The 24,646-nt window shown below is 43.0% G+C and overlaps 1 protein-coding gene across 1 annotated transcript in view; it reads left to right on the top strand.

The window, feature by feature from the left end:
• Positions 1 to 21,792: 21,792 nt before the first annotated feature.
• Positions 21,793 to 24,646, top strand: part of DIPK1A (divergent protein kinase domain 1A) — a 95,123-nt gene continuing 92,269 nt past the window's right edge. The window contains exon 1 of the mRNA XM_032487093.1: positions 21,793 to 21,946. The gene's annotated coding sequence lies outside the window, so the exon portion shown is untranslated. The remainder of the gene's footprint in view (positions 21,947 to 24,646) is intronic.

Raw genomic sequence — 24,646 nt, 5'->3', positions numbered from 1 at the left:
TCGTGGTTCTCTCTCACAAAGATAACACCTGTTCCGGGGTTAGTTCTCCCTCCCTGCCCACAGAGCCGCAGCCAGGACTGCCGACCAGAGGCTTATGAAGTGCTTGGGCCACAGGCATAGAATCCCGCATGGCACAGGATCTGGTCAGGTGACCTGGTTTAGGGCAAAGGTACAGGTGTGGACCTCTGACCACGTATTCTGCTGGGCATATCACATGCCCCAGCATGCAGATGCAGCCAGGCTCAAAGACTGCCAAGGTGACCTGTTAAAGGGCCAGCTGAAGTACAAGCTAAGTCTGTCTGCGTTGTCTATCTGTATTTACTTACTCATTGGAGCAACAAACCAAAAATGCCAACAGTGATTGTTTCTATGTAGGTGATTTTTATTTTCTTCTTTTTGCTTATTTATATTGTCTACAGTTTCTGAATGTGATCATTTTAAATTAAAGGAGGGAAAAGTAAAGAAAACTCTTCTTTTTCATGCACCAGAAAATAGTCCTCTACCTTCTGGGCTCCAGAATCAGCCTTTTTATCTCTTGAACTCTCTAAAATCTGTGTGGCTCTTTTATCACTTTAAAAAAAAAACCCCAGCACTTCCCTAGTACCACAGAGCCCTTACCGCAGAAATCTGCATTGCTGAAGCGTTTGTCCTCCATTGTCCTTGCACGCTTCGAACCTGTCATTGTTTTTCCATCAGTGTTCTGAGAGCTCCTTACAGAATCCAGCAAAGAAATCTACCTTGGTGGCTTCTGAGTTCTATAAACCCGGTATTATTCACTTCAAGTCTCAGAAACTATTTCACAGTGAATCTGTATTAGTTATCTATTGTTGCATAATAAATCACCCCCCAAATTAGCAGTTAAAGCAACATTTATTATTTTACGCATTTTCCAAAGATCAGAATCCAGGAACAGCTTAGCAGGGTGGGTCTGGCTTAGCATCTCTTATGATGTTGCAATAAAGATGTCATTTGCAGCCTTAAATAGAGCTGACGACCGGCTTCCAAGATAGCTCACTCCCAGGGCTGTTGGCTCAGTTTCCTGTCCAGTGGAACTTTCCCCGCAGAGTGAGTGATCCAAGAGAGACTAACTTAGAAGCTGCAACTGCAATGTCTTTCTGGCCTGGTCTTGGAATTGACAGGACAATTATGTCATTATGTCATATTCAATTTAGAAGTAAGTTAGAAGTAAGTCGCTAAGTCCAGCCAACACTTAGGGGAAAGGAAGGCTCTTGTAGGGAAGAATATCGCAGAATTTGTGGACATATTTTAAAACTACCAGAGTCCAATTTAGAAAAACTTCCGGATGTAGCAGGACACATCCACCCCAAGAACCTCCTCTGAAGCTGTCCCCAGGGGTAGTGCCCAGCTATAGGGTTCAGCGCGACCGGGGTGTTCAGCACCCTCGATGCCGTTGCTTCTTATCCCCCTGAGCTATGGAAGCCGTCGCTTACTCCTCTTGCACACACATGGATAAACCCTGCGGTGTCCATTAGATCCTTGAGATTTAAAAAAGCAGGATCTAGTCACTTAGATTGCCAAGCATGCCGTGCTTTTCATATTTCAGACCCCAGAAATATGTTGAGCTCTAAGGTCACAAAATACTTCAAGAAAGACCATAGAAAATTAAAAGGAGAGGTTTTTCATTCAGAAAGAACCATTAATTCTAATTTCGTTCAGAGAAACAAATAAAAAACAATCTACAGAAGTCTGATGCCTAATCCTCAGGACTGATACCCAATGGCAGATCTGGAGTCTGCAGCCTAAAAAGGATAAAGAAGGAAAGGTGTGGATGCTATGATCAATAAAAGTTTGAGCTAATTACTCCTAACTAAATCTAACTTCTGTTTCCAGGCACGATGGGATATAGGAACTAGACTTCTCTGCCAGAAACAACAAAAACCACAACAGAGCAAACAAAATACTTTGAAATTTAAGAAACTATCTTAAGAATCTAGAAAATGAAGTGCAAATTAAATGCAGAGTAAACAGAGTAAACAATATAGAGAGAGATAAATATAAATTAAATAGAAAAAAATAGAGAAAAATTAATAAAACTGAAAGCTAGTTGAGAAGATCAATAAAATTGATAAATTAATAAATCTGTGGCCAGATTGGTCAGAGGGAAACAAAGAATATACAGATTACCAGTATCAAGAATGTGAGTGGTGACATCACTATGGAGTCTACAGTTATTAAAAAGGTAACAAGAGAATATTATAAATAACTTTTATCTGTAAGTTCAACAGCATAGGAGAAATGGATGCATTCCTTGAAAGACGCAAACTACTAAAATTTACTCAGGAAAAAATTAGGAACTTGAATAACTCTATATCAATTAGAGAATTAAATCTGTGGTTAAAAACCTTCCTGCAGGGGTGGGGACAGAGCTCAGTGGTACAGCATGTGCTTAGCAAGTGCAAGCTCCTGGGTTCAACCCCCAGTAAGTCTATATTAAAAAAAAAAAAAAAAGCAACAACAACAACAAAACCCCCCCAAAACCAAAACTTCCTACAAAGAAAACTCCACAAGCCCTCAAGATCTGTTTGCAGGAGGATCTAGGATAGTTGAGCTTTTAAGATGGTAGGCACATCCAAATTAGGCACTGAGCTGTGGCAGTCTACCTTTCTTTTCAAATTTTTTTAAATGAATGAAGGAATTATTTTTTTAAAAATGAAGAAAACTCCAGGCCCAGATTGTATCACTGGTAAATGCTAAACAACACAGAAGGAAGAAACGATACCGATTCTGCACAAACTCTCTCATAAAGTTGTAACGTAGGGAGTTTCCCCCTCTTAATCTATAAGGCCAGTGTTACCCTGATACCAACACCAGACAGGGGCTTTAAAAGGCCAATGTGCCTCATGAACATACTGCAAAAATCCTAAAAACATTTTAACAAGTCAAATTCAACAATATATAAAAGAAGTAATACATCATAGCCAAATGGGCTTTATCCCAGAAATGCAAGGTTGGTTTAACATTTGAAAGTCAGCCTGTATAATGTACCATGTTAACAAACTGAGAAAGAAAGCCAGATGATTCTCTCAATAGACGGAGAAAAAACATTTGACAAAATCCAGCACCTTTGCCAATAAAAAGTCTCAACAAGCTAAGCTTAGAGGGGAATTTCTTCAAATGGGTAATGGCACACATCAAAAACCTATAGCAAACTTTATATTTAATGGTGAAAGATAGAATGCTTTCCACCTAAGATTAGAAACAAGTTAATAATATTCATTCTCACCATTTCTATTCAACATCATCCTGGAGATTCTAGCCAGAGCAGTTCTAAGTCAAGGGGGAAAAAAATCCAGACCAGAAGGAAAGAGTAAAATTGTCTTTATTCACAGATAAAATAATTATGTACAAAATCAGACAGAATCTCCAAAAATCTATTAGAACTAATAAATGAGTTTAGTAAGGTCTCAGGACACAAGTTAACATTAAAAATTGATTATATATGCCTGTATGTTTTCAACAAACAATAGAAACTTTAAATACCATTTACAATTGAAAATATGTCAAAAAATATGAAATACTTAGGGATAAATCTGACATAAGATGTGAAAGACCTGTACACTGAAAACCATAAAACATTGTAGAGAGAATGAAAGAATAACTAAGTAAGTGGAGAGCTCTACCTTATACTGGGTTAAGAAGACAAAATACTGTGAAGGTGTCAGTTCTTCCCAATTTGTTCTGTAGATTCAGTGCAACTCTAAACACAATCTCAGTAAGCTTTTTCATAGAAATTGATGCTGACCATGAAATTCATATGGAAATGGAAAAATCCCTTAAAAGCCAAAATATTTTTGGAAAGAACAAAGTTGGAAGACAAACACTATCTGATTTCAAGACATGACAGAGCTGCCCTACTCAAGGTTATGTGGCGCTGGTGTAAAGGTAGACAAGTAGGTCAGCAGAATAGAGACTGAGAAAAGACCTGTATGTTACGGACAACTTAGTTTCAACAAATGTACAAAGTAGGCTCAGTGGAATAGGGATAGTCTTTTCAACAAATGGAATTGGAACAATTGTATATCCACATGCAAAACAATGAACTTCAATCCACACCTCTTAGTATATGTAAATTTAAATCAAAATGGATCATAACCTAAATGTAAAACCTAAAATTAACTTCTGAAAAAAAAAAGGGATAAAATCTTTGTGATCTTAGATTAGGTAAAGGTTTCCTGGACCAAAAGCACGAATCCATAAAGGAAAATAATACATTTGATTTCATCGAAATTAAAAATTTCTGATTTTCAAAAGACATTGTTAAGAGAATGAGAGAGCAAGCCACTGACTAGGAGAAAACAGTTTCAAAGCATGTATCTTATAAATGACTTATGTTCAGAATATACAAAGAACTTGTATTACAACTCAATAAGAAAAACAGTCCAATAAAATAAGTAATGAGCTAAATGTTTTTTAATACATTCACCAAAAAAGATATTTGGATGGCAAATAAGCACAAGAAAAGATGCTCAATATTAGTCACTAGGGAAATGCAAATTAAACCACAATGAGATACCATTGTGCAGCCACTATAATAAAGAAGACAGATAATATAAAGTGTTGACAAGGATACGGAGAAACTGGAATGTCATACATTCCTGGTGGGAATATAAAATGATACCAACCAGTTGGAAGTCTTCTAAAAAGCTAATTATATACCTATCCCATGATCCAGCCAACCTCTAGGTGTTCACTCAAAAGGAAAGCATGTGTTTACACAAATACTTGTATGTGAATGTTCATAGTAGATTTAATTGTAACAGTCCAAAACTGGAAGCAGCCCAAATGTCTATTGATGGGAGAACAGATAAACAGACTGTGATATATCCATATAGTGGCATGCTACTCAGAATAAAAAATCATGAACTATTTTTTCTGTCTGCATGAGCACATCAGGTATTTGTGGGTATTTTTACTTCTTCAGGTCATCAAATCTCAATTTTTGTATATTACCCCAGCAGTAATTTACAGATAGTCCTGGTGGCTTAAAGTCATAGATGGCCTTTCCAGTGCGCAAGCCACTGCATACTTTGGGGGCAGCTTGGAATCCAGAGAGGCTTCTTGCCAGCCTGGAGCATTCTGATCTCTTTCAGGAATGCTGTGTCTCGAGGGTGAGTGCGATGGTATTTAAAAAAAAAGTTATTGAAGTATAGTTGATGTATAATATCATATAAATTATGGGTGTACAATATAGTGATTCACAATTTTTAAAAGTTAGGCTCCATTTATAGTTATTATAAAATATTGGCTACATTCCTTGTGTTGTACAATATATCCTTGTAACTTATTTTAAACATGACAGTTTATATCTCTTAATCCCCTTCCCCTGTGGTTCCTCCCCCTCCTTCCCTCTCCCCACTTGTAATCACTGGTTTGTTCTCTACATCTGTGAGTTTGTTTCTTTTTAAATGCTAAAATATTGATACACAAAGCAGCATGAATAAATCTCAGAATAACTATGCTGAATGAAAGAAACCAGATCTCCTAAAAAAGCATATACTGTATTATTCTATGTATATAAAACTCTAGAAAATACAAACTAATCTGTAGTGTCAGAAAATAGATTAGCACTTACCTAGGTGGGGAGTGACTAGGGAGGGGGTACAGTGGTACATGGAAAATTAACATGTAATGAACACACTCCCTCCTTTGATTATGGTGGTTGCTCCACAGGTGTGCATATATATATATATCTCAAAACTTATCCAATTGTACATTTCAAATATATGCACTTTACTATACATCAGTTAGACTTCAATAAGATGTTTAAACATTATAATTAAAGTGATGCTTTAGCAAGGACTTGAAGGCAGTCAGAAAGTTAGCCTTGTGGATAACTAACGGGAGATTTAAAAAATATACTAACCAAACCTTTGCAGAGAACACTCATTTTTCTTTAAACCCAGCAACTTTTCCTTCTTCTTGTATAATGTTACCTTTTGCATCAGTTAGGATTAGTTTTGGCTGCAAGTGGCAGCAAATTAAAAAAGCTAGGAGCTAAAAAAACTAGAGGTTTATTTTTCCCTTTCATAAATCTAGGCAGGTCAGGGCTGGTATGACTCCATGACCATCAGGGACCCAGGTTCCTTCTAATTTGTTGTTACAGCTTCCATTTTGTGTTCCTGGCTATTGCAGGTCTGGCCAAAACATTTCCATTCCAGATCAAAGGAAGGAGAGAAGTGCGTCCCTTCTATGTAGGACACTTCTTAGGGGTTGTGCATACACTCTTCTGCTTACATCCCATTGGCTAGAATTCAGTCACAGGATCACACACAGAGCGGGAAATGCTGTTTCATTCTGAGCTGCTGTGAACCCAGATAAAAGAGGAAAAAAGAGAACAAGGACATTGGGACACCTAATCAGCTTTGCCACGTCCTCTTCCTTTGTGAAGACAACTCCTTTTCTCTCACAAAGTGAGGGTGGGGGTCTCGTAAGGGCTGCCAGTCATCTTAACATCTCATTGGTCGCAGAGATGGGCACGTGACCTGAGCCAGATCAAAGATGGGAGATGGAAACTTTGGAGCACCTGGAAATCAGGGGGTCCTCCTCAGGAAAGCCAGTATGTAGAGGGCAGGGAAGACTGGAAGAGGGGTCCTGAAGGTGTTCAGATCCCTGCTCTGGCTACACTTGATGCTTGCTTGGCTACGTTACTCACCCCTCATTTATGCTTCCTGAGACAACATGCCTTCTACAGCTCACTGGTTAACCAAAGAATGCTAAGGGACAAGTTTTGGCCCTTGAACAGCCTCCTAAGTGGCCAACTGCACTAAAAACTTAACACTAGCTTTGAAGCAATCCAGGTAAGAAGAAATATACACGTCCAGCAAACACATAAAAAGACGCACAGTCTCACTTCTAATTAGGGAAATAATTATTAAAACAAAAGGAGGATACTTTTCTGTTTGCCCAGCAGACTGGCAAAGGTTCAAACACTGGATAATATCCAATCTTAATGAGGAAATAGGTGTCTTAATATACTATTATGAGAATGTAAATTTGTACCAGATTTGTGGAGACCATTTTCCAATACTGACCACAATTTAAAATGAGTGTATCTTTTGACCAGCAACTTTGCTTTTGGGAAACTTCAGTTCAGAAAACTATGCATAAGGATGTTCACTGAAGCGTTATTTAAACAAGTGAAAATCAGATTCCAGGTGAAACATTAATTAATAGAAAGTTTCAATAAATTATGGTACATTTGTACGAAGGTACATTTTAAAACAATTTTATAACAAAGTTGCTTATAACTATAGCTCTATGGTGTATGTGTGTGTGTGTATAAATTTATTATAGAGAATAGGATGAATTTAGGTGGTAACATGTGGGTAATACACCATTAAATGGAAAAAGCAAATTATACAGCAGTGGATAAAATTTATTTAAAACATTTATTTAAAACATACACAGAGAGAGCTTGTCAGAATTTGGGGTTCCTTATCCCTCTGACTAGGATCCTATTTTCATCCAAAAAAAAAATCACAGTGAGAAAAAAAATCAAAGAATAGTGAGAGAGTTGTGAGAGATCTGTTATGTTTTCTCGTGAGAGAGGTGTGTGTGCGTGGGTGTGTGTTGTTCTGCAGTCAACCAGGTGTTGTCCTGACACCAGTCCTACCACACCTGCCTGCCCGCCTCGGGGTGAGCGTGCTCTGTGATCTGAATGGGCCCCCGGGCTGACCCTGCTCATTCGGCAATGAGCATCAGCCACAGCGGGGGATGTCCTCTCCCTCTGCCCAGCCTCTGCCAAACCAAGCGAGAGACCCATCCAAAGCAGGAAGACGTTCTGATGCCTTCTGCTTATTTCCATGGAGCATGAACTGTGAACCCACGGCGATGGCCAGCCGTGACCTCTTGCTCGAGACCCTGAGCAACAGACAAGTTTCTCCCCAGTCTTTTGTAGAAACACAAAAAGCAACCAATGTTTTCTGCACTAAGAAGTGTGAAGCAGGGTATTTATGGATGTTCCATAAACTTTCCTTCACTGCAGATGTGAGCCTTACCTTCTTGGGAGGACCACACCGATCTCTGTGTCCCTTGCTTAAGAATAACAGATAATAATTACAGCCGGTTCATCTCCTCTCCATGAAAAAAAAGAGAGAGAATCAAGACATAACAGTGTTGGGGCATCCAGTCCCCCTCCTCGGGGGTTTTCTTCAGGCTGTGCACAGACGGGGTCTGCAAGGAGACATCAGAAACCGTCCCAAGTGAGTAACCAGGGGCAGTGAGAACAGACAGGGAGCAGGAAGTCTTTCTGTGTAGTTTGAATATTTTACAAGTGTTTATTACTTTGTGATTAAAACTCTTTTCTGCTAAGAATTCATGCTGTACGCCTATTGTGTGTCTGTTGAAATGGCCCCCCGTTGAAAAGGATAATCTGAGGAAAACCTTGGCCCTGCATTTTCCCATCCACCTCCGTGAAACAGTCTGGTGGCTCTCTGTTCAGGTGTGCGTGCTGGTTAGACGCCTTCCTTTCAGAAAGGGCATCAATTTGAGGTCGACCTCAGTCACACCGCAGAGCTCCATTCTCCGGGTTCTTTGCAGAAAATACGACTTTGAATTATCCGGTGCTGAATCATGAGCAAATGCTTAGTTGTAAAAATTACGTTCAGAGAGAATGGCCGGGTGGGAGTGGATCTATTCTCTAGTCATTCCAAATTTTGTCAGGTTTGAGGACAAATCCTTGGAGAGATTTCTTGGGCCACATTGTCCCAACACCCCTCTCCCTCATGACATGGCCCCTTTCGACCTACATTTTGGCATTTTTCTTGAGTCTACACTGACAGTTATTTTAAGAAACAGCCACATTATAGTCACCAAAGCATAATACTGTAAAATTGTTATTAAGAACATTATCTAGACATCACAACAAAATAGGAAAAGCTCTGTTTCTTCCTGAGCATATGGTCCCCTTTTGCCTTATGGACACTGTGACTCTGGGTAGCTTTGCTTTCCCTCGAGCATTAGGAAACCCTGAGCCAAATTTGTGTATTTCTCAGTATCCACGTAGATGTTCGTGATGAATTTTTAGTGCGTGGATATTACATTATATTTTCAACCCTAAGTATTATATTTTTCTGCCTCTTCTCTTTCTCTTTGCTCCCTTTCCTCATTTATATTAGTAGATTTTTATTGTTATATTTTATGTATTTCTATAAATGACTCCAAATCCTTTTTTTTTTTAAATAAAGAGTACTAAGGGATTCCCTTTATCTTTGAAATATATAATTCGCTAAACCTCACATGATTCAAACCAGGATTCCAAAGGCTTCTATAAGGGTTCTGATTATACCATATTAACACCAGTGTCCTCAATATTAACATCAAGTCCTGTTGTCACAACTCAAGGGTGACCGTAAGAGTCACAGAACCTTATAAAGTCAATACTGTCTAGGGCAAGCTGTTGTGTTTTGGGTTGGGGGAAATGTCATAAGACTTGAACTCTAGATCTAGCTAGTTCATTCATTTATTTAAATATTTATTACTAGTTTACTGTGTACCAGGCATGCAGTTAGGTTCTGTGGATACACCGGTAAACAAAAAATAGGCATAGATGGCTTGTGCCCTCAAAGAGTTTATAATCTAGAAGTGAAGACAGGCACAAATCGAATAATCCCACAAATGTAATTATAGGTCATAAGTAGGCTTTGGGAGCATATCATGTGGAATCAGAACTTGAGGGTTAGGGAAGACTTCTTTGAATTGAGATCTGCAGGATAACTAGGAGTTTGGGGAGAGGACAGTAAGAGGCATTTTGGTAAGTGGGAGACATGTGCAAAGGCCACATGGCAGGAAGGAGCACCGTGCAATGGAGGAACTGAAAGAGGAGTCCTGTGGCAAGATGCAGACATCTGGGGGGCAGGGGTGCTAGCTGAGGCCATGCCAGAGACAGGTGGAACACTACTGAAGCATTTTAAATTTAGATTAACTGTGTGAACTATGATAAATGATCCAACCTTTCTGAGTCTGTTTCCTCAGGTGCACAACAGATCCTTAAGCACTCAGTAATGTTGAGCTACCAACCCAGCTACCATTAACAGTTACAAGGGGATTTAAGCTAAGCTTTCTCTAGGGACCAGCACACCAGAAATTTCTGTTTACTCAAGAGGAAAGCCATCTATAGAAAAAGGGCTCCTGGGGAGGTGTGGGTCTTTTTCAAATGAAAGTATGCACTGTGAAAGAACAGTCTCAAATGTAAATAGTCCTGGATGGTAACCTAAGGGGTCAGTGTCTGCCCCATCCCCTTCAGGCACCTGGCTTTTACTTAATGCTTATGTTAATCACCACAGAACACTTTCGATATGCGAGGTACTTTCAGATACATTATTTTGTTTGTTAAGTCACAACAAGCCTGTGACTTAAGTATCCTTTTTTGTTAAATCTTTCAGAAATGAAAAAAACTAGGGGCCAGAGAAATCAGGTAACTTACCTGAGGTCATATAGCTAGAAAATTATAGAGCTGGGATTCAAACTCAGTCAGTCTGATCCAAATCCACATAGACAACAGTCATTACGGGGGCTCTTCAGGAATGAATGTGGCCCGGAATCCCCCGTGAGGCCTTGTAGTGACTGTGAAGAGGCGGGGGAAGGGAACGCAGCACCCCTCAGTCCTCACTCACGCACCCGGCGCAAAAGGAGTCTTGTCTTCTAAGGAAATGACTTAGACTCCCATCAGCTGGTCAGGCGAGGCAGAAGCAGTCACTACCTGTCAACGTCCAGCCGAGCCTGGTGTCTGCCAGGGACTGGTTCCAGGGCTGAGGATGCCAAAATTCATAGCCCTTCAAGTCCCTTAGGTAAAACGGCACAGTGTTTGTGTAAAACCTACACGACATCCTCCTGGATACGTTAAATCATCTCTAGGGCACCTGTAACACAGAATACAATGCACACGCTATATAAACAGCTGTCTTCACACTGTAAATCTTAGTTTGGCATTTTGGAACTTTCTGAAATTTTTTCCGAACATTTTCGATCCGCAGTTGGTTGAGTTGTGAATGCAGAAACCACGGATGTGGAGGGCCAGCTGTATGTAACTTCACGAAATGGTCCCCAGCTTAAAAGAAGGAAGTGAAACAGATAAACTCCTCTGCCCACAGATACGAAAGGTCCTGTTTCCCCAGATGGCCTCCACAGGGGGTGGGCTCCATGAGGCCCGTGCTTTGTCAAGAGAAGGGAAACGTCACCAGACGCGTATCTGCAGAGCTTTGCAAGTGTTCTGTGAAGAGGGAGACTAACGTGGCACCAGCTGCCAATGCTTCTGCTTTAATAAGAAAACCACCTTTGGAACAAAATCAGACCCACACCGGGACGGACAAGACGCCTAGACACAGCGGGGGCTGCCCTGGTGTGGGATCATTAGGGAGCAGCTCTCCAACCTGCTGAGTCAATGCGCAGGAAGTATTTTTAGTTCTCAACTTGTCCTGAGATGCTGCAAGCCTCTTGCCTAGTTGACTTCTGCGGCATCTGTGGAAACTGTTTAAGAATGCCACATTCCCCGGGGAGAGAGCAACAGATTGCTGCGAACTCTTATCTGCATAAACATGTCCAAAAGTGGAAAAAAAAACTATTTAGTCATAGAGTCAAATATTCTGTTAACAAGGAAAAGGGAGGACCTCCTCTGGCTGGACCAGCGCCGTATTCCCTGGGCAACCCGGTTCCCTTCTTCCTGCTTCTCCTGACAGTCCCGAGCTGGGCACCGTCTGGCCTGGGAGTCAAGGCCCCCCTGTGGACTTCCCTGCCCGGGTGCTTGACTTCTGCATCCAGACCTCCTGCCGAGGCTGTGCTCTTAGCTCCTTTTGCTCACTGGGCTGCTAACCACCTGCCTGACTTGGGGCCTTCCTGGTCTCCTAACGCTCTCCTTTGGGCTTTCTCGTCACCTTGGTTGCTATCTGCTTGCCTGGTTTCTGACACACTGTGAATCTTGCCTGCCTTGGCTTCCGGATCACTGACTTAATGTTTGTCCTTTGATTCTTGTGTACTTCTGTTTTCTCATGCTTGCTGGCCACTGCCTAGCAGACATCCACTTCCAGCTTTCCTTACCTATTTGATTTATTTTAACCTGTTTTTGCACAGCGCTACCATTATTCCCAGTCCTAGAGCTGACATTTTTAGAGCATAAGGTGAAGCAATCAAGAGGAAATACATTTTTGGAAATAGGAAATACAAGATTAGGGTGGAGGGTTGTTTAGCTTTCTTTAGATCTGAATCTCAGGAAGGCAATAATAGAGACTACAAAGTTTAAAAGATCTGAATTCCAATAGAAAGGTATTCATTGTTAATAACATAGGTAATAAAATAATTATTATCTAAAGATAATTTAAAATAAGAACCCACATAGATTATTGATTTTTTTTCAGATCATTGATTCTTAATACTATTTTTCATATCAAGAAAATGTTATTCCTTTGAACTATATGTTTTTAGCTTATTACAAAATTTTGAATCTATGAATCTAGATTTTTTTTAAATGGGTAAAATTGAATTGTGTTATTTTCATAGGGACACATTGGCTCCTTTTGAAAGATTTGCTTCTGGCTTGTAGGAATTTATGAGCATTAATCTTAAGTTACATATATAGCAAGCCATTCCTTGCCAACGGTATATTTTTCTTTTAAAGAAATATATAACTCACTCTTATCCCTTCAAAATGTATAAATTATGTGCCTCTAGAATTGTTCAGTTGGAATCAGAAAAACAAATCCAGTTATTTTTGTATTTTTCAGGCCAGCATAAACTTTGTTTTATTTTAAAGTGAATAGAGCCAAACAGCAGAAATATGTAGGGAGTCCAGCTGTGATAAAATTCCGGCTGTGCAGCCTCACAGCACGACCTGGGGAAAATTACTCAATGTTCTTCACCTGGGAAAGATTTTTAACTAATTCTACCTCCGCAGTCTATGGCCTGGGGTCAAATCATCCTTGCCACTGATTTCATCTCGGTAAGATTCTAAACTTTACCTCTCTCCATGTGTCCCAGTTCTAACAGGTAGACCTTTGCCTTGGCCCCTATTGCAAAATTTATTTTCCAGCTGCCTGCCCAGCACTGTTGATCAGCTTTAGATTTAGGGCCCTGCCTTTGCCCAGATGGTGGTTACAGACCCTAACAATCTTTAGACAGGCCTTCCAGGAACCACTTCCAACCTGCTGGTCAGAATTCCAGAGTACTATCTCCCCCTGATTTCTGCCTGATTTTCTGTCAATTTGACTCAGTGTTCAACTGCTGCTTTGGGCCACTCGTTGACAGGTGCTTTCGTGAAGTATCGCCTGATATGTTGAAATAGTTTGAATACCTGTTGGCATGTCAGTATTCCCAAATTCTAATTCTATCCCAGGGGGTATGTTTACGATGGGTTCTCTTCCCCTTTTTGGTATTGGAGGACCGTAACCAGCCTACTTCCAAGATGCCAGATATGTGATTCTGTATTGTGTGATCCTATAGCATTAAGAAATTGTTGATTTGTGTTCATTACAATCTGTTTAATAAGACAAAGACTTGGGTGACATAGTTCAAAATGATCTCTATTAATGTAGCAATGGTCAAAAGTTTTATGAGTTGTTGTTTAAAGGGACTAGTTTTGTTTACTAACAAAATTAATTTCTATGGAAAAGTTCATTCCCCTAAAATGGGTTTTTATGTGAAGTTTTGGGGGAAGTTTTGTTGAAGATGCTGACTCTCCATGAATTTGTTCAATAACAAATTTCACAAGAATGGTTGTAAACAAATCTATTCATTCAGTTATACCTTAGAGTTGAAAAAAAAAACCTATTTTAATTGTTTCTTTTCATTAAAAAAATGTAATCTTACATGGCCTTCCAGCATGGCATTTTAGACATCTCTGTGTGTGTGATGCTTACTCTGGGCTAGGCTTTATGTTAACGTTTTACCTCATTTATAACATATAACCTGATATAACACTCACACAGGTTGATTAACCTGTTACTAAAGCTGAAACAGGCATAGAGATTTTAAGTAACTTGCCTGAGGTCACATAGGTAGAAAGTGGCAGAACCAGACAAACAGTCTGTGTTTAGGTGGTTCCTAGTCATTACATGAAACAAGAAGCACTGAAAAAGGGAAGAAGAAATAAAGAAAGAAGCAAAGAGAAAGAAAAGAAAGAAAGAAAGAAAGAAAGAAAGAAAGAAAGAAAGAAAGAAAGAAAGAAAGAAAGAAAGAAAAGAAAGAAAGAAAGAAAGAAAGAAAGAAAGAAAGAAAGAAAGAAAGAAAGAAAGAAAGAAAAAGGAAAAGAGAAAGAAACAAAGAAAGAAGGGAAAGAGAGAAAGGAAGGAAGGAAGGAACCTCAGGAAAAGATAAGGAGCGTGCTCTGCAAGAAGCTTGGAACCCTTAGGACATTTTCTAAATTGGTTGGTTATAACTGGATTTTACTTGGAGTAATCAGCAAGGAAGCAGCTAGATCCTCTAAGATCTCTGCTGCCATCTGAGAGAATAGGCTGTTTCCTGGATTGGGATGGTTACTCTTGTGTTCACAAGAGTTGGGAAATATTTAGAGCTGGCCTTCAGAAGGAAGGAGACACGACAAACCACCCAATGAACGGTGCTCTAGCAGTGCTACCAAGTCATCTCTTGCTGTATTATGTCTCTACGCAATCTTCCCCTGTGGCAGAGAGCATGGTATAACTCAACAACCAAATGAAGAGGGTAATCAAACCAGCCCGTGGAACGCTGTTGGAATCCCATAGTATTAACAGTCTGTCTGTATGGAGCCCTGAGACTAGTGCAAGAGGCTGAAAGTATCCTCAGTCTCAGGACAAGTCCATATCCTGCTGAAGACCATAACCCACCTCCCTTCAATGACTCCCATGTGACAGGTTTTATATGATCATTTCTGACACACTTGCTATAGTCATTGTGAATTCTCAATATGTCTTTGATTTTAATATTTTCATTAGATGAAATTTCAATTTCCAGAATTTTAGTGTTTTGCTTCCAGTCAGACAAAATTTCAGCGCCAAATTATTGTAAGCTGTTCTTTTCTTGAAGAACTATTCCAAAAAAATGTCTTAGTAAATGTACTGATAAGAACATGGAATGGAATAAATGACTCTGTTTCACATTTTAAATGTTGCTTTCAAGTTAAAACCATCTTTAAAACCGGAAGATACTTTTTATCTTCCTGGCAGCCTCGTTTACTCATTCTTTCAATATGCCAGATACTGTGCTAGGTACTAGAGACGTAACAATGAATTAGAATTTGCCCTCAAATTCTAATTATTCCCTTTTTTCTTTCCTGAAACATTCTGTATTAAAACCAGATACACAGAATACCTGCCAGACTTCATACTAAGTTTCTGTGTTCCATTCTCTTTTTTTTGTGTATTTGTTTTGCAGAGGAGTAATTAGGTTTGTTTGTTTGTTTGAATGGAGGCACTGGGGATTGAACCCAGGGCCTGCTGCATGCTGAGCATGTGCTCTACCCCTGAGCCAGACCCTCTCTCTATGAGTTCCATACTCAATATCATTTCACAACATTTTGGACATAAAAGATTCATAATACTTGGTGGTGGTGTTAGTGGAAGGTTAGAGAACCACTGGATTTTTTTTATTCCAATATCCAATTTGCCTTTTCACAGAAGATAAAAGCGAGCTCTGTCTCTCATTTTAGTCTCTGCTCTCATGACTAAAACACAGTAGACTTCGTTTTCCCTGGAGCACAAACCCAGCCACCGCCGTGCCTTACCAACACCCTGTACGATCAGGTGGGTGCAGGCTAAACTGAAAATGAATCATTCGTCTCCTCCGTTCTCTGGGGAACTTCTGATGAAACATGGATTCTTTTTTAATTGAATTATTAATCCAGAGCCTAATCTCCCTTCTGTTCTCTTCACTAGTTCCTTTCTCGCTTCCGATTTGAAGCTTCAAAGAAGCTCCTGATTGAGTCTCCTGTCCCAAATCCCTCACTGTGAGCTTAACTCTAGGTCATAAAGTCAAATGCTTACAGGGACCAGACTAGAAAAATAAGTAAGTGCTGGGGGCTGAGGCAGGAGAGTCAGGGAGTGAGGGGGACTGGCAAACGCAGAGCCCGGACCCTGCAGAGAGGACGAGGCCGCAGGGCCGGGCCACCGCTGCTGACTGAACAAAAGCCTGGGCTAGCCGATCAGCTGATTTTCAAGAGTCTGAAATCTAGATCTCTAGGCAAAGTGCCCCAATCTGTCAGTGTTGGACCAAGCAAAACACGTCTGCCCAGGGTCGCCATTTCCAACCTCTGCTCTCATTGGTGTTGAAGTCAAAGAACTAAAAGCACCCAGGTTTCTGAAATGGCCTTGAAGAATGTGAGCTGAGTTCTGTGATCCAAGCCAACCATCCAGGGAAAAGACAAAGGAAGAGTTCTCATCAGGAGGGCGGTTTGGTATTGGTCTAGTTAGTATATTGCCATGAATACTAAATAGTAGACTGTCATTCTGCAATTTAAAAAATTTAATAATCTCTTTTATGTAAGAAAAGGGGGATGAAATATATATTCCACTTTAAAAATACATTTGATTTTGTTTTTATTTCTATAAAGAAACACCAGCACCGGAAGAGTACGTTCATAATTAATAAAAGGGAATGTCTGTGTGAGCAGGGACAAGGCAGAAAGGCAAGAGTGTGGGAATGAGACTTTTTAATATATATTTTTATTTAGGTTTTATTTTTGAACCAGGTGGGGATATTACATCCAAAAATAAAAATAAATTTTAAAATAAAAGTAAAAGGCATTAAAATGTCAATTTATTTTTATTGCAGAGAAGTATGGTAGGCTGAAAAATAGATTAGAATGCATAAACATATGTAACAAGATAAAATGCTAAAAGGGAAGTGGAATTATAAAACTTCAAGAAGAAGAAAAGGGCATAATGTTGCGTGTCTGATGGCTAAAGAAATAACTTTTCATTTACTCTTTAAATGGGTGATACTATTTAAATGGTATTAAATTGTGATGGTATTTATATTCCACTGCACATACTTAAGAGTTGTATGACTATTTTATTTTTAAATGCCAATATTTACAACTCATGCTGGAAATGACTTCCTTTACAGTTGTTTAATGTTATGAGAAAAATGTTTGGATGGCAGTACAAAAATGAGGAACTGAGGATATATGTATTTTTCAAAATTCTCTTGGGAATATGTAAACAAAAAAGTTCAAGCACACGGACCGTGATTTTCCTGTATTTGAAAACACTGGAGCTGCTCCTTCTTCTCTGGAAGGTCAAAGTTACAGGAGGACCAGTAGGCCACGAATTAGCATCTCGGAACATAGCCACCTGGGTTAGCTACACAGCCGCTGGCTTTGGGTTAGCTAGCTTTTACTTAAAAAAACAGAAACACTGAAGTTCCTTAAGAATGGGTGCTAGGTAAACAGGTAAGTTCAGATGTCTGTAAGGGAGGTCCAGTGCATGACATGGAGAATTCTCAGGACCACGGCACCGAGTGCGAAGGAGAGCCTGATCAGCAGGCCGAGGGCTTACCCCCCAACGCCTGCCGCAGGCCACCTGCTTGGATCCACCCTGGGACTCATACAGGTGGGCTTAGAGCCCGAAGTACAAGTCCAGGGGTATGAGGGCTCGTCAAACCCACCTACAGCGAGGTTCCCAGCATGGGGAGGGGGGGCTGCTCCACATGTGATGACAAGAGAAACTACCCAAGTGTGGAATGAGGGTGATCTAAACGAATTTTCCCGTCAAATAAAAACATGTTAACTACGTTTACTCTTTGTTGACTTGAAATGGAAAACTGAAGAATCAGTTCTTCTCATTTGGTTGAAACTTTGTCCTTGCCATCCCTGGTTACCCCCATACCACAAGAACTCCCGGGTCACCCTTCGCCTCCCACCCACTAACCACTCAAGGCTCCTCACATCACCTACTGTGACCCACTTTCCCACCACGCCCCAATTTCTGACACACCTCCACTGTGTCCTCGGGAATTCACAGCCCGTCTTCAGCAAAATCCTTCGTATCCTCAACCTCTTTCTGAATATTTCCTCCACTCCCTTGTTCTAAAACAAACGTGGCTCAGCCCCTGTGGAAGCTGTTGTCCCTGCGGGCTTCCCAGAGCCCTGTACCACTGGACTTGGCGGTGGCAGAGGGTCCTCTTGGCTCTTCATTGTTTCTCTCACGCTACTCTCCTGACCTCCTCTCTAGTTCCTCCCCCTGCCCAGTATTTGTTCTTTTAACTCATGTCCTCTGATATGTCCCTCTCCTCATTGCGGTAGCCACCTACTCACTCACAGATCACTCTGCCTTGCTTCTCAAGGACTTCAGCTTTTGGCTCCTGGCATCCTGTCCAGTACCTCTCTTGTCCTAAATCTTGGTTCTTTGCAATATGTACGTAGATAATCCTCATAATGCACTCTCATTGACCCTCTTCCAACACTGTATTCCACACCCCTCAGCCATTCACTGCCATTGTCAGATTCCACCCTAAACTTCATCACTTCTCCATAATCTTAATTTCATGCATCCTAGTCTAATTGCCACATTGTTGTGGTCACTCTGCAGAAGTAAGAGACTAAATTCTATTTTGGATGTCGAGACTGATGATGCTACGTGCGTATCAACTTTTTCAGAGGATGAAAAAGTTTATTATTCACATAAAGAGGCTTTTTGGGGAGGGCAGGGCAGGCTCCAAGCTGGTAGGAACATGGCTTGAGGGAGCAGAGAAAGGAGTCTGTCTTAGTGCTTGACAGTGGCTGCGGGGTGGGACCAGGGTGAAGGGTCCTTCACATGGGCTGGGTCTCGTATGGTCTGAACTTCCCACTGGCACCAAAGGAGCAAGCACCTGGGCTTTCTTGTCGGTTTTCCCAGATGTGGGGTACAGGGAAGACCGTAGTAGTGGGGCTTAAAAGCTGTCATCAAGTATCAAAAATGAAGCCAGAACCTTCATCATACACTTATCTTTTCAGACCATTCCCTCTTGTCCTCTGACTCCTACAGTCCCTCAGCCCCACAAGGATGTGCAATTAACTGATTCTTCCACCTTTTCTCTGTCCTTAATCTCTCCAAATCTTCTCTTCCAGCATCTTAAACTCCGCGGTGAATCACAATCACTCCCTTACTCACATGCTTAGCTTCCTTGCTCCTCTCTCCTTGCTCTTTTTTTCCTGGTAATACCTGATTACATAGAATTCTAAGCCTGGCAGTCAATTATTGCAGGAGGGAAAAAACGTAATCACATGACTTATCCCACTTAAATTCATGACCATGAACTCAAGTGGGCCCTTAGTGATGCTCAGCAAGCACATGCTTTTTTTCCCTATTCGTCTTTCCATTCTGCTAGATGTCTGTTTCACACCTTTGCTTCTCTCCTCAACCTCCATTGCTCTTCCAAATCTCCTCTCCCCCGTGACCTTACTTCCTATGTCTCTGAGAAAACGGAAACAATCAGAAGAGAACCTCCACGTTCCCAGCGCCACTCCCACCCACCAGCCTGCCAGTTTCCACACACGAGCGGTCTGTGCTCCTGTTTGCGCGCTAGATTCCACACCCGCTTTCCCTCTCAAGGACACTGCTCAGTAACTCTCTCTTCTTGCTCCTACCTAAATTTTTCCTTGTCTTCCAGATCATTGTCATCAAAAACAAATGTTTCTCCCAATGTTTTTGTCAACCTACTTCACGCCCCTTTCTTCCTTCCTTCCTTCCTTCTCCATTTTCATTACCAGTTGCTTTCCCATTTTTGGACTCCCCATTGCAGGAGAACTTCTCAAAAGAATTACCTATAATATTACCCATCTCCAATTCCTCTCCTCCCATTTTCCCTTAAACCCACTCCAGTCAAGTTTCCCCCCCTTTTGCTTCACTGCAATATGACCGCTGGCATCCATGGTACTAAGTCCAGGAGTCAGTCCTCAGTCCTCACTCACGTGTGGGCACTCACTCCTGAGTGATACGCTGCGCTCACCTGGCTTCCAGGCACCTCGCTCTTGTTCACTCACTCCACTGGCTGCTCCTTCTCAGTCTCCCCTGCTGGGTCACCTGCTCTGCTGCCCGGGAAGTCGCCAAGTTTCATCCTTGGGTCTCTTCTATTTATACTCACTTCCTTGGTGATCTGGTTCAGTCTTACGGCTTTAAATATCATTTACACGTGGGTGTCTCTCACGTATCTCTTCGTTCTTACCCCCAGACTCGTATATACAACTGCCTACTCAAGGTCTCCATTGCGATTTCTAACAGGTGTCTCAAAGGTAACAACGTCCCACACAGAATTCCTGATCTTTCTCCCCCAAACCACTCTACCTATAGTCTTCTTCATCTCTATTGGTTTTTCTTTTTTTTTTTTTAAATCCCCTATCAGCTTTATTATTCTAATTGATTTTATTTATTACATTTATTACTTATTGCCTGTCGCCCCCAGCCCCAAAATGTAATATCCACAAGGTCTGGGATTTTGTGTTTTGTTCAGGTATGCAGCCCAATCAAGTAGAAAGATGTGTGGGTGCTCAATTAATATTTATTTATTGAATGAAAGGATGAATTAAACGAGTAGCGTCCGCTCTTATCTTACTCACATTGAAAATCAATGAAAAATGGATTCATTGGCCAGGAATAAAATATCACCCAGTTTAAACCCCATGTCTGTGCTTGGGTCGGGGGAGGGGCGGACAGGAAAGCATCTCCTCAGAAACTGAAAGCACTAGAACAAAGCTTAGGTAAGAACCACAGCGAGTGGCGGTTTGCTTCTGGGGAACCGTCTTGTCAGAGCAACAGGCCCGAATGAGTTCTAAACGGCCACCTAAAGTTTGCTGGCATCACGTCAAAGGGTGGTGTGCGGGGTGAAAAGACGCGAAAGCGCACCTTCCAAGCCACCAGGACCAAGGGCTGCGCTCCCACGAGGCCGGCTCTCTTTTTCCCTTATTTGGCCCTCACTGTCAAAAGAAAGACGCCACACCCCGCGTTATACGGTCTTAACCGAAGCAGTGCCACGTCCCAGGTCTCCTGTCTACAGAACTGTATTTAATTCAGTAATATTTTTCCTTTTTTCTTTTGAATCAGGGTTCCTGGGTGGGGCCAAGAAAACTCTGAAGCTGTTTCAAAACAATACAAACCAAAAAGGTCATACTTTTGAAAAGCACTTAAGCAAAAAAAAAAAAAAAAAAAAAAAAGTTTAAGGCCTTTGGGGGCGAGCCGGGTTTGGGGAGCACGCTGAGTCGGGCGGAGAGGAGCCCCGCCTGCGTCGGCTCGGGGGATGCGCGGGGCCGCAACTCCGGCTGCGGCCGACGCCCCCTCCCGCGGACGCACCGGCCACCGCGCGCGAGCAAAAGCCGGTCCCCGGGGAGGGAGCCCCAAGCTTCCCCTGAATTTCCAAGCAGCCCGCCCAGACACGTCCCGGCTGTAGGAGCGGAGTCCAAGGGGAGCGTCAGACCTGCCGGGCGGGGTGGCGGGACGCGCGGCGGGGGCGCGAGGAGCTGGGGGCCGGCAGCGAGGTGCGCGCGGCCTGAGCGCCGGGCCCTGGGGACCCGCCCCGCCGGCCCGGCCCGGCCCGGCCCGGCCCGCGCCTGCCCGCGCCGAGCGAGCGAGCGACACCCCGCGCCCGTGGCGCCCCCTCCCTCCTCCTCCGCTCGCCTCCCCTTTAAGCGCAAGGCGCAGCTGGATTTGTGTCGGCCGAGGCGAGGCGCGACTCCCCTTTATGGCGGAGTCGGCGGCAAGCGGCTCTGACAGCCGCGGCGGCGGGGCGCGCGGGGCGGGAGGCCGGGCCTCGGGCCGCCGTCACCGCCGCGGAGCACGGGGGGAGCGCGGCGCGGGCGCGGGGGGAACGCGGCGCGGGCGCGGGCGCGGGGGCGGGCGCGGGGGCGGGCCGGCCCGGCGCGGGGGGCGGGGAGCTGGGCGGCCGGCGCGCGGGTCCGCCTCTGACTGCGGCGCGGCGGGGCGATGTGCGATCACCATGGCGAGGAGTCTCTGTCCGGGGGGCCCGGCTGAGGAAGCCCTGCTGCCTCCAGGTAGGCCGGCGGCGAGCCCTCCACGCGCGCGGTCCTGCCGCGGGGGGCCCCCCCTCCCCGGGCCCCGCTGCCCGCGCCCCCCCCCCAACCCCGCCGGCCGGCACCTGGCGGCGCGCCCCCCGCCCCCGCCCCCCGCCGGCCCGCGCGCCCCCCGCGCCCCCCGCGCCCCGAGAGCCCGCGCCGTGACCCGGCTGCGACCCGGCAGCCTGGCGTGTGGGGCTCGGCGCTCTGGGCTCGGGACGTGCCGCCGCCTTCTCCCGGGGCGGGCGCTTCTCCCCCCTCCCCGGTGGGCCCCGCGGGCCAGCTGCTCCCGACTCTGTCCTGGGTCTTCAGTCGCTGGTGGGAAAGGTGGCCTGTCACCCCTCCATATTTTAGAAAATTAAGGCAGTTTGTCATCTGAGCGCTTCCCCACAGCCCGGAGAAGCGGCGTGTGCCTCGTGCCGAACCCCTTGGCTCGGTCTTTCAAACATCACACCGTGATTTAAATGGGAGGTGGGGCCCGGCAGCCGGGCGAGGCGGACGGGGGTCTGCATTTTAACAGGAGGGAGGTAGTGTCTGGTGCCAGTCTCACATAGCCCAGCAGTGCAAACGTAATTCTCAGTCATGTCATGTGTACTGTTCGCGTGCTAATTTTTCAAGATTTCCCGTTCCACCCTCTGTTCCGCTGCCAGCCTGTCTTCTAACCCCACTGCTGCCTTCATGTACTGTTGGTCACCAGGGGGACCTAGTGGACACCGTAAGAAGCTGAGCGCAAATGCATCACCCCAGTAGAAAAACAACTACAAATCAATGCCTCGCGTGGGCCAGCAGTGTTGTCTGCATGCAGAGGACAGTATTCCTTTACCGCTTACATTAAAAGGCCTAAAGGTGTTGATAGATTATTTGGGATGGGATGAGTTCCATAAATTGCTCAGCTGGGGCTTTTATAAATTATTTTAAAAGTTGAGAAGACACCATCTCAGGACAAGTAAATCTTACATTTTTGTTTGGAAATTGCATGTGTGAATCATTACCCTGCAGCATGGACTGCAGATTGGAAGCCCGTGATGTGAAGAGTATAGGAGTAAAAACTGAGCGCTGAGCCTTTGCGTGGCTCCGCCGGCGGTTCTGTGCCTGGAGGAGCGGTAGAGCAACCCAGCCTCGACTTCAGCCCAAGCCAGACGGCTCTTCGTCGCCCTTTATGTGAGGAAGGAGAAATCTCCCCAGACTCTGTCCTCAAAATAAGTTTATTGAGATGGCTAATATCTTTTTTTTTTTTCACTAAAACTGTCTATTTATTTTTACTATTTTAGGTTTTTGTGACAGGTTTTATTTTAGGCTTTGTTTCATTTGGTTCTCAATGTTCTCCAGAGCTGTGGTTGTGACATTTTGGGGCACCATCGCACAAAAGCTTACAGACTGGTCGAGTTAAGATTAGTTTTACAAATAGTTCTGCTTCTATTAATGGCAAATATTTGGTCTTTCTACCTTCCAGAATGTGCACATCATTGTCTATTACAAAATTAAGGTAAACTCAGATTTTAAGCATTTCAAAAGGACTTGGGTGCATAGTGATATTTTAGGTCACTTCTATATAAAATATTAAGTAGAAACTTTACTGATTATAGTATTATATTTGAGATAAATAAATTTTAAAACATGGGAACCCAGAGAACTGGTGTTTTAAACATTGTCTTGGTGTTCGTATTTATCCTCTTTATAAATTTTCTTGTTAGTTTTCCCTCTCCATACTGTTTCAGTTTAACCAGTTTGAAAAAGGCCTTCAAATCACGCGAGTGTCATGCCTTCTTCTGTTCTCGGTGGAATGAGCCTACATGCCTCACCTTATGTTTTTAATACTTCTACTACTGTGCTTCAGCCTTGAAATTGTTTTGGGTGAAGTCAAAATAAGGTACTTTCAGCTGAGACTGTTATACAGCTATTCAGTTTCTCAGCCACTGAAAGTTGAATTAATATATATAGGACCCCTCCTACTTTTTAATTTTTATTGTTTGCTTTTTCTTGAGGGTAAAGTCATATCCCTTTGGGAATAGCATGAGGCCTGAGGACAGAGCTGAGTTTTGTTCATTTGTGCATCTGGTTCATTATGACCTTGAAAAATTCCGGACTCTTTGGTTCCACAGTTTCCATATCATAAAGTGGAGATTGTAGTTCTTAGCTGAGTAATCCCATGAATGTAGTGAGGATTAGCTAGATGGAATTAAATCTCTTTTGTGACACCTTTACTGAATTTTTAGTAGAAAAGCATGTGAACTTAAGGGGTCACTACATATAGGTAAATATATTAAATTCCTCAACCAAAGGCTCCTGGCTTTCTCCCACCTCCTTTTTCACTTGAGCATTTATTGGCCTGGATGCATGATATGCCTTACTTTCTTCACTCCATCATTTTTTTGTTGGTTGCCTCTAACGTGCTGGAAACTCGGTGAGGTGTTAGAGATCCTACAGGGGCTGAGGAAACACCTTCGTGGTCCTCATGGAGTTTAACCTCTAGTCAGGGAGACAAACGTTAATCGGAGAGTCTTAGAAACAAATTGTGACAAGAGTAAGTGCTATGAAGGAAAAGCAAAGGGACAGAAGGCCGCCTGAGAGCAGGGGGACGGTTTCTCTCTCTCTTTTTAGAAGTATTTGACTGTGGAAAGTTTTATACATACATAAAACAGAGAAAAGAAACCGCAGTGAACTCTTGTGTACCTATCA

The sequence above is a fragment of the Camelus ferus genome, chromosome 9, assembly GCF_009834535.1.
Source record: "Camelus ferus isolate YT-003-E chromosome 9, BCGSAC_Cfer_1.0, whole genome shotgun sequence".
Classification (NCBI taxonomy): Eukaryota; Metazoa; Chordata; class Mammalia; order Artiodactyla; family Camelidae; genus Camelus; species Camelus ferus.
Note: the sequence above shows the minus strand (reverse complement) of the source record. Positions and strands in the feature narration are given on the sequence as shown.